Source organism: Diaphorina citri, unplaced genomic scaffold (assembly GCF_000475195.1).
Source record: "Diaphorina citri unplaced genomic scaffold, Diaci psyllid genome assembly version 1.1 scaffold484, whole genome shotgun sequence".
NCBI classification, from domain to species: Eukaryota; Metazoa; Arthropoda; class Insecta; order Hemiptera; family Psyllidae; genus Diaphorina; species Diaphorina citri.
The window spans coordinates 1-9,303 of NW_007377919.1; the positions used below are offsets into that span (position 1 = coordinate 1).

General features: G+C 39.8%; 1 long non-coding RNA gene across 1 annotated transcript; it reads left to right on the forward strand.

Moving 5' to 3' along the window:
• The first annotated feature begins 257 nt into the window (after positions 1–257).
• On the forward strand, positions 258–3,059 carry LOC113467475. Its single transcript, XR_003391541.1, has 2 exons — positions 258–404; positions 2,736–3,059. It is a non-coding gene; the product is annotated as an uncharacterized LOC113467475 (long non-coding RNA).
• The last annotated feature ends 6,244 nt before the right edge of the window (positions 3,060–9,303 follow it).

Below are 9,303 nucleotides of genomic sequence, written 5' to 3' on the forward strand. Positions count from 1 at the left end.
TTTGGAAGTCAGAGACCCTATTCTTGGATTTCATCAATATTTTTTCAGTCTCCAGAAGGCCTGTTAAGTTAACAGAGCTGTTAAGCAAACAAGCTGTTGGGGACTAAAAAGAAGGTTGGTTAAATCCAACATATTAAGGGGCGCGGTAGAGCTCCACTCCGCCAAGTCAAGAAAGTTTAACCGTGTATAAAATAGGTCAGTACTCACCCTACAGTGCGAGCAGTCATAAGCGACCGAGTAGGACGTTTCGCAAGATTTCGTTTTTGTTAAGGGGAAAGAGAACTTTTTTGGGTTTAAAAACGAGGCCTTCATCAAAGGTAATACAAAACTCACTTTGGCCTTCATTTGAAAAGGAGATTATAAAATAGCAAACAAAATTCTCAGCAACAAATGTTAAGGACTAGGTTGCTAGGTACAGTGGTACACGTGAAAGCGCCTTAAAAAGTTCTAGTAAATTTTTTGATCAAATATTTAAAATTTAAACCAAAAGCTACTGCTGCTTTAGCTTCACAAAATAGTTTATCAACATTCTTATCTAATATCTCAAGCTTTTAATTGAAATGATAGAGATTTCACTGCATTTTATACATTATCTATGACAACCCCAGAATGTATGTAATGGATGAATTACACAACTCAAGCTCAAATTGTCTGTCTTGTCTTGTCCAATCAAAAAGATTCTTGTGTGTACGTTTAAATATGTCTTAAAGGTCAAAGTGTTAAAAAATGAGAGAGTTATAAAAAAGAACGACTCTTTTCAGTGGAAAACTGAGTCATGAGTTAGATCCTCTTCTAACTCACTCTTCAACTCCCTTTAGTCCCTATGCCTAGGTATAGAGTTGGGATCTAACTCATTGTCCGAGTAGTTTTTTTTTTAAAGAGGTTTGACAGAGGGAACTGTAACTGCTATGGTCTTATCGTCCCGAAATCGAAGAGAGAAGGAAGACAGGATAGGAGGAAAGCCAGCCGTTCCGAGAACGAACACCATCCCAGGATAAAATCCGCCCCGGGCGGGAATCGAACCCGCGGCCTAGCGCTTACAAGGCAAACGCGCCACCAATCAAGCTAACTAGGCTGGCTCCGAGTAGTTCACTCAAAAGAGTAGTTCTATTTTATAACCCACTCACTATGTACACATGTCTAATGCAGTGTTTCTTAATTAGTTTGGCCCGCGGAACCCTTTTCCAAAGGTGAACATCTTTGCGGAACCCTGAACTTTCAAGATTGCACCCCCCACCCCACCCCCCTTATTATAAAAATACAAGTTTTTTTTATATAACAACATTTTATTTTTATTTATTACTATGGGAAGAGTGGTATTTCTGCATGCTTTTTTGCATGCAGAAATACCGTTTGAAACTGCATTTTATCTAGTGTATGATTTTTCCAAAATATCTCGCGGAACCCTTGCCGTCAGCTCGCGGAACACCAATTAAGAAACACTGACCTAAAGGTTACGTCATAATTTCTCCTTGAACCAGTGGTTCCTAATCGGTCTGTAATCCACGAGTGGTCCGCGAGATAATTAGAAGTGGTCTCCAATTAGGGTTTCCAGACGTCCGGGTTTTCCCGGACATGTCCGGGTTTTCACATGTTTGTCCGGCGTCCGGGGGGATTTTTGAAAATTTGGGAAATGTCCGGGTTTTTGATTATAAGACTCCAATAATATTAAAAAGCGTTTTTCATTCTTTTGAGAAAAGATTTGAAAAAAAGATCAATTCGTCATGTGTATTTTACATGACTAATGATTGTCTTTACATTATGGACATTCGTATTCATGAAACATCAACAAAACCAGTAAAAATGTTTGCTTTCATCGGAATGTGAAGAAGAACGATCGTGTGTAACTTAAGTAAGGCAAATGCAGTGTTCTCTGCACCCTGGACACTGGTGCAAACTATACATTTTGAAATTTGGGAAATGTCCGGGTTTTCGATGGAATGTCCGGGTTTTTGGAACCAAATGTCCTACTTTTTAAAAATTTGATCTGGATTGAGCAAACATTTTCAAACACAATATTTGCCTAAAAATGCCTCGAATGTAATACCCCTGCAAACAAATAGTTATATTTCTGGTGCAAATATTTGCTCACTGAGCAAACAGTGTAATCCTAGCTTAAGCAACTAATTTTCCTTTGGGAAAATGGCCACTACTCCATTCAGTTTCCATCCGAGCAGTAGCTAATTTCTCCAGTGGTCAGTTTAACGAAAGGAAAATACATCTTTAAATAGATGAAATTTTTTAAATCAGTTAAAAATGAAACTGGTCAGATAGCTTAATCCAAGCGTTAAACCGAGTTTAAACTAATATTGTGGCCCCGGCTATATAAATCCTAATCTGGGATTTTCCCTTTGATTTAGATTTCTGGGGTCGCCCCTGATGCTTGTGTGTTGAAAAAATTGTGATAGAAAAAATTGTGGTGTCCCCCCCTGCTCCTTTGAACAGGGAAGTTCCTTGGAAAATATTATTGAGGGTTTCAGAACTAAAGATGAAATCCCGATGATTTTGTTTAGAAAAAATAAATATAAGTATTTTTGATTTATTGATTTTAGTTTGAAATTTAAGGGCGTCATAAAAAAAAGAGATTTCGTTTTTGTTAAGGGGAAAGAGAACTTTTTTTGGGTTTAAAAACGAGGCCTTCATCGAAGGTAATACAAAACTCACTTTGGCCTTCATTTGAAAAGGAGATTATAAAGTAGCAAACAAAATTCTCAGCAACAAATGTTAAGGACTAGGTTGCTAGGTACACGTGAAAGCGCCTTAAAAAGTTGTTCTAGTAAATTTTTTGATCAAATATTTAAAATTTAAACCAAAAGCTACTGCTGCTTTAGCTTCACAAAATAGTTTATCAACATTCTTATCTAATATCTCAAGCTTTTAATTGAAAGATTTCACTGCATTTTATGTTATCTAAGATGACAACCCCCAGGATGTATGTAATGGCTGGATTACACAACTCAAGCTCAAATAATTGTCTGTCTTGTGATCTTGTCCAATCAAAAAGATTCTTGTGTGTACGTTTAAATATGTCTTAAAGTTAATGTGTTAAAAAATGAGAGAGTTATAAAAAAGAACGACTCTTTTCAGTGGAAAACTGAGTCATGAGTTAGATCCTCTTCTAACTCACTCTCAAGGAAAAAAAAAAACAGGCAAAATGGGGAGGCTTTTTTCAGAGGCTTTCTGCAAATCTTTTGGGACAATGACAAAGCCCGGAATTCGACGCTAGTTGAAATCCCAAATTCGTGAAATCAACTTATGGACCCTTTCAAACACGAATGGGTTAACAACAATTCCAGGCTATCAAACAGAAATGGGTTAACGATTCCGGGCTAACTTGAACTTGCCCTGGCGAACTGCCGTGCGCTTCTGATAAACCTGACAGGCGGACCTAATCAGGTGTACCTGTCAAGTCTACCTGATAGTGAATGACTGACCTTAAGATAAGCAGAAACGACCTGATGACATTGAAGGGGTTAAGAAATATTTTACTTCCATTAAGGAAGGATGACGTAATCTTCTCTCCTATGTTTGGAGTCAGGAGTGAAAATGAAAATTGAATTTCCAATTATTACTCTCCCACTCCCACTCTTCGTCTTTCTCTCTCCTTCCCTTCTGTGTCTTTCTCTCTCCCTCTCTCCTGTGTCTTTCTCTCTCTTTGCGTCTTTCTCCCTCTCCCTCTCCCCATGGACCCATAAATTTTAGGGACGATTTAAGACCGTTAATTGAACTCCTGGAACCCTCTTTTCTCCCGTTGGAAACAGTTTGTATTGTTTGTAACCATCTAGGCTAGGATAGTACGTTGAATGCACCAGTTTAAAATGGTTGGTTGGAGTTTTTTTTAAAGAGGTTTGACAGAGGGAACTGTAACTGCTATGGTCTTATCGTCCCGAAATCGAAGAGAGAAGGAAGACAGGATAGGAGAAAGCCAGCCGTTCCGAGAACGAACATTATCCCATCAGGATAAAAATCCGCCCCGGGCGGGAATCGAACCCGCGGCCTAGCGCTTACAAGACAGACGCACTACCAACTAAGCTAACTAGGCTGGCTTGGCATTGTCCGACGCTGACCGCGCGTTCACCTGCAGTAGACGACGGGCTGCTCCAGGAACGGGGCATCGCTGCGTGTACCTGTGGGGAACAATGAGAAGCAATGGGTTAATGTCGTTAATCAAATATGAAATAATTATACTTCGTATTAATATAGGCCGGGTGGCGCTTCGAACTCTTGACGTTCGCGCGCCTCCCGGCACACTTGATATGAAATAATATAGATCGCTGCGTGTACCTGCGGAGATAACCAAAATCAATGGGTTAATGTTAATCAGGGGGTTAATATCTTACATAGCTCGGTTCACCTGCAGAAAAGGAAATCAATGGGTTACTATAAAATACTCGTAGGCAGTATACATCAAAATAACAGCGAATTAATTTACCCATTGAATAGTCAAAGGGTTAAATCAAATGGCACGTATTGGCGAGGAATATGAAGATTTCAGAGATTATCATAATAATTGTACGTAATAGACATGAAGACATAGGCACACAATATGTGAAGATTGTGAACACACTCATACAGTGAAAAGTGCTATCTCTATCGACCGGCTACAGTTAAAACAATAGTATTATAGGTGGGGTAATCAAAGACAAGAAGGAGCAGAAGAAGGTAAGGAAAAGAAAAAGCCTGAAAAGTGGAGTACAGAGAGGAGAAGAACAACAACAAAGTACGGAGAAGAAGAACAGAAAAGAAGAAGAGAAATACAAAGAGGGAGAGAAAGGAGAGGAGAACGTACTGTTAAAAACATATCTTGGGTTCTTGGAACGTGGTACGCTATTTTACGAGTAGGTACCATAACATCACACACGTGTGTCCTTTTGCACGTAAGATCCTATGTTCTTTCCTTTTTATGCTTTCTTCCTTCATCATCCTCTTCTTTCCCTACTCCATCTTTTTCCTCCTTTTTGTTTCTTTTTCTTCCTTTCTCGTCTTCCACCTCTCTTTCTTCTTCTCTTTCCTTTTGATTTATTTTTTTCCCCGTGTGAACTCTTCATTCTTGTTCTCTTCCTTTTCTTCTTCTAAACAACCACCATGTTCTCTTCTCCCTCTTCATAGACACACGTGTGTACCGTACCTTTGCACGTAAGATCTTATGTTCTTTCCTTTTTATGCTTTCTTCCTTTATCATCCTCTTCTTTCCCTACTCAATTTTTTTCCTCCTTTTTGTTTCTTTTTCTTCCTTTCTCGTCTTCCACCTCTCTTTCTTCTTCTCTTTCCTTTTGATTTATTTTTTTCCCCCCTCTTCATATTCCTCTTCCCCTACATCTTCCTCTTCTTCTTCTTCTTCTTCTTCTTCTTCTTCTTCTTCTTCTTCTTCTTCTTCTTCTTCTTCTTCTTCTTTTCTCCTCCTCCTAGTCCCATCATTTCTTCCTCCTTTCACCTTACACTCCCATTCATCATCCTTCCCCACTATCTATTTCCTTCCTTCAATTAAATAATTTAGCTTTATCAAGTTTCGCCATTTTTATGTGTAGCCCTATCCGACACAAGGGTTTAACATCTTTCAAGGTAGGTTCTAATGAAGAATTATCCACTATTAATGAATTTATAAAGTAACAAAGTAAAATAGTAAGAATTATCCACTCAAGGGTAGGCACATTTGACTCGGTGGTGTAGTGAAGCAAGCTTTTCGGATTCAACTGAAGCTGTGAGTGAGCAAGAGATCCTATCCGAATCTACGCATGCGCAGGGATAAAGGGACTGTCGAGTTCTATTCAGGAAGAAACCCTGTCAGGATCGTAGCCCCTAAAACTTTTTTTTTTTTTTTTTTTTGCCAAATATCCCTTGTGTGTCCACCGCGGGTTAATGTTTTTAAAAGCTCTCTCTCTCTCCCTCCCTCCCCTTTTCTCCCCTTTCTCCCTTTCTCTCCCCTTTTCTTTTGTTTTGACCGGCTTTAATTTTCAGTTCGAAAAAAAAAACAATTATAAAAAAAGCTCGACCTCTAAGCTTTCTCTCTCTTCTTCCAACTACCAGCGTGAGACAATTAGGTATCTTTTCAATTCTGATTTCGTATCTTTTTTCAAAACCCCTGAACTGACGCTATCAGGTCTACCTGATAGTGAATGGGTGGCCTTATTTGCTTGAAGAAACTGATAAGATCTTATCGTCCCGAAAGCGTAGAGGGAAGAAGGATAATAATAATAGTAGTAGTGCTTATTTATACTGCTCGCATAGGACTGAAAAGTCCCTTTCCTCCAGCAGTAGGCTACTACTATTATTGTGGTCAAATTCTCAACAAAACCCCTTTTGTTTAATGTTTAACGGAATGCTTTTCGTAGTTGAAAAAGAAGAAGAAGAAGAAGAAGAAGAAGAAGAAAGAACGGAGAGAAATTAAAAAAGAGGAACTCTCAGTTTGAAAATTGGAAGTGGAAGAGTGAAAAGAAGCAGAAGAATGAGTGAAAGAATGAGTTATCTATATGTTTTGGGATCTGACTCATTGACTGACCAGTGACCAGTCCACTCAAAAGAGTAGAGCCGTATTTTATGAGACTTTTTTTTTTAGATTCAACCAAAGAGATTCCGCTTTGGACGTCCACACTTGCAGGCCATTTAAGTATTTTCAATGGTCCTCTGAAAGAGGGCATCTGAGTGAAATTTTGCTATTTTTTCATGAGAAAATTCCAGGAATTAAAGAGTCTGTCCCTCATGTTAAGGGAGATGTTTTAATACATGGTTTCTGTGGGTAACCACTATGGAATGTGCTTTGGCAGTCAGTGTGTTGAAGTTGAAAATTCACATCTCCTTGGTTGAATCTAAAGAAAGTCACATAATAAAATACGGCTTAACAACAACGACTCACTTAATAATAACTCACTCACTTTTTACACATCTTTTATAACTCAGTCTCCACACAGATTGTCTAGGTGGGAGTTAGAAATTTGGGAACGAAGTCAATTGAGAGGGTGGCTGCACGAATTCCTTCACATTGGGCCCTGGTGTTTTCAACAACCTCGTTATTAAATTCACACAAAGTGAGTTAAGATCCCATTCTAGCACCCACACAAGTGGAGGGAGAACCATCAGCTATTCCCTCGGGAGATGAGAGCTCCTCACCTGGAGAGCTCTTCTGGTTGTGTGGGGTGAATAGAATGGAATTTGGCCGGCAGCGAGCTTGTTAAACCGCTGACTTCTTTTAATCTTATAACAAGCAGGGTCCGTCCCTCCGGGAATTTTTTAGCCCGTAGTGATTAGAGAAAATCAGTACCTATATGTACCTACCTAATTTGTTTAAATGGTTTCTTCAAATTAAATTGAGCCCAAAGGCAAGGAAAACCTAGATCCTCGACAAATGGAGCGTGCCTGAAGGCATGTGATGTGTTCCAATCCACTCGACCCCACATAAAACTCATAAAAGATCTCTTCTATCTTTGAAGAACCTGGTAGAGTTTCCATGGCCGCTGCCGAGTTCCCCCGCTTAAAGGGATATCCTTTGAGGAAGGCCAGCCACTCACTATCAGGTAGACCTGACAGGTAATAAGTCTACCTCATGAGCAATTGATCGCACACACTATCAGGTAGACCGGACAGGCGAACCTGATCAGTCGTACCTGTCAGTGAGTGGCTAGCTTTGGAAGGCAGCTCCCTGCAAAAACCATATGATTTCATGACAATCACAAAAGATTCTCTGTTTTTATCCTTGGCAGTATCACCATCAAAAACCGATGTCAATATGACACGCACACGTCGCACACTGACCATAAAGGAAGAAAATATTCTAGCTAAACCCATTTGAAAGCATCTAGTACACACATTACACATCGTGAAGGAAAAGCACGAGACAATGATAACGAGAACATTCAAAAACAAAAAGAAGAGAAAAAAAGAGAAAAAGAAAAAGAGAAGAAGAGAAACAGGCTGGGCCCGTTCCTCCGGGAATTATTTAGCCTGTAGTTTATTCGATCAGTACCTGTGTACCTACCTAATTTGTTTAATATTCAGTTTATTATTATTCTTGATTTGATTTTTCGATTTTACTTTCATGTAATGATTTAAAATCAAGACTAGAGCCCGTTCTCCCTTTATTCCCAATATAAGGTTCAAGTCACCCATCCATTTATTGGCCTTCCTCGGCGTAGCTTAACATAGGTAACGCTAAAACCGGTCTTAAATGATCGACTGAATTGGCCTTGCTCGGCGTAAACTTTCTCGCTTTGAGTTCATAGGTCGTTGCGACAAATTTCAAGATCAGAGCTCTTTTGTGTGAGAAAATGTGAAAAAAAATCCCCCCCCCCAAAAAAAACAGTTTTTGGGGTTCTTTAACTTTTCGGTTTTCTGGACAAAATTTGCACCACCACTTTTTGGATAACTCCTATGGGGACAGACAGACTGACGACATCGAAGCGAATACAATAGCCCGTCCACTATACCTTTTTTTATTACTATCGTAATAATAAAGGAAGGACGGGCTAAAAAGGAAAACAAAAAAGCATTTGTCAAAAAGTCGTAAAAATCATATGGGCGTAGCGAAGGGCATAAGCGAGGTAGTTCAGACAGTCTAGTAGTTGTAGAAAAGTACTTTTGTGCTGCTGACAGTAAACTCACCCTCAGGGGTGACAGAACAGGGCTGAATTTTGGATGTTCGCTTAGGCCTAGACCTGACATGTACGGCTGAAACGGTCCGAATGTCAGGTCTACCTGATACCCTGATGAGCAGACACTATCAGGTAGAACTGACGCTATCAGGTCTACCTGATAGTGAATGGGTGGCCTTATTTGCTTGAAGAAACTGATAAGATCTTATCGTCCCGAAAGCGTAGAGGGAAGAAGGATAATAATAATAGTAGTAGTGCTTATTTATACTGCTCGCATAGGACTGAAAAGTCCCTTTCCTCCAGCAGTAGGCTACTACTATTATTGTGGTCAAATTCTCAAATTATGTTGAGGATAAAATTCCATACCTCGGCTGGGATTGAACCCACGCCCTCCTGTTTACCAGGCAAGCGCCTTGACCACTACACCACCGAGGATAAGAGAAAGCCAGCCGTTCCGACAACAAATCTTCATCTTCCTCCTCATGTTTAGAATAAAATCCGCCCCGAGCGGGGATCGATTCCCGCAACCTAGCGCTTACAAGGCAGACGCTCTACCCTGCAAGCTAACTAGGCTGACTTGTGCCATATTAAACCGAACGAAGGTGGTCCAGGATTTATTATTTTAAAGTCTTTACAAAGTCAATCAATTTACAATTTATCAGGTACATTTTATTAGGTACTAGCCGGAATCCGTCGCTTCGCTCCGGATTTCTGCTAG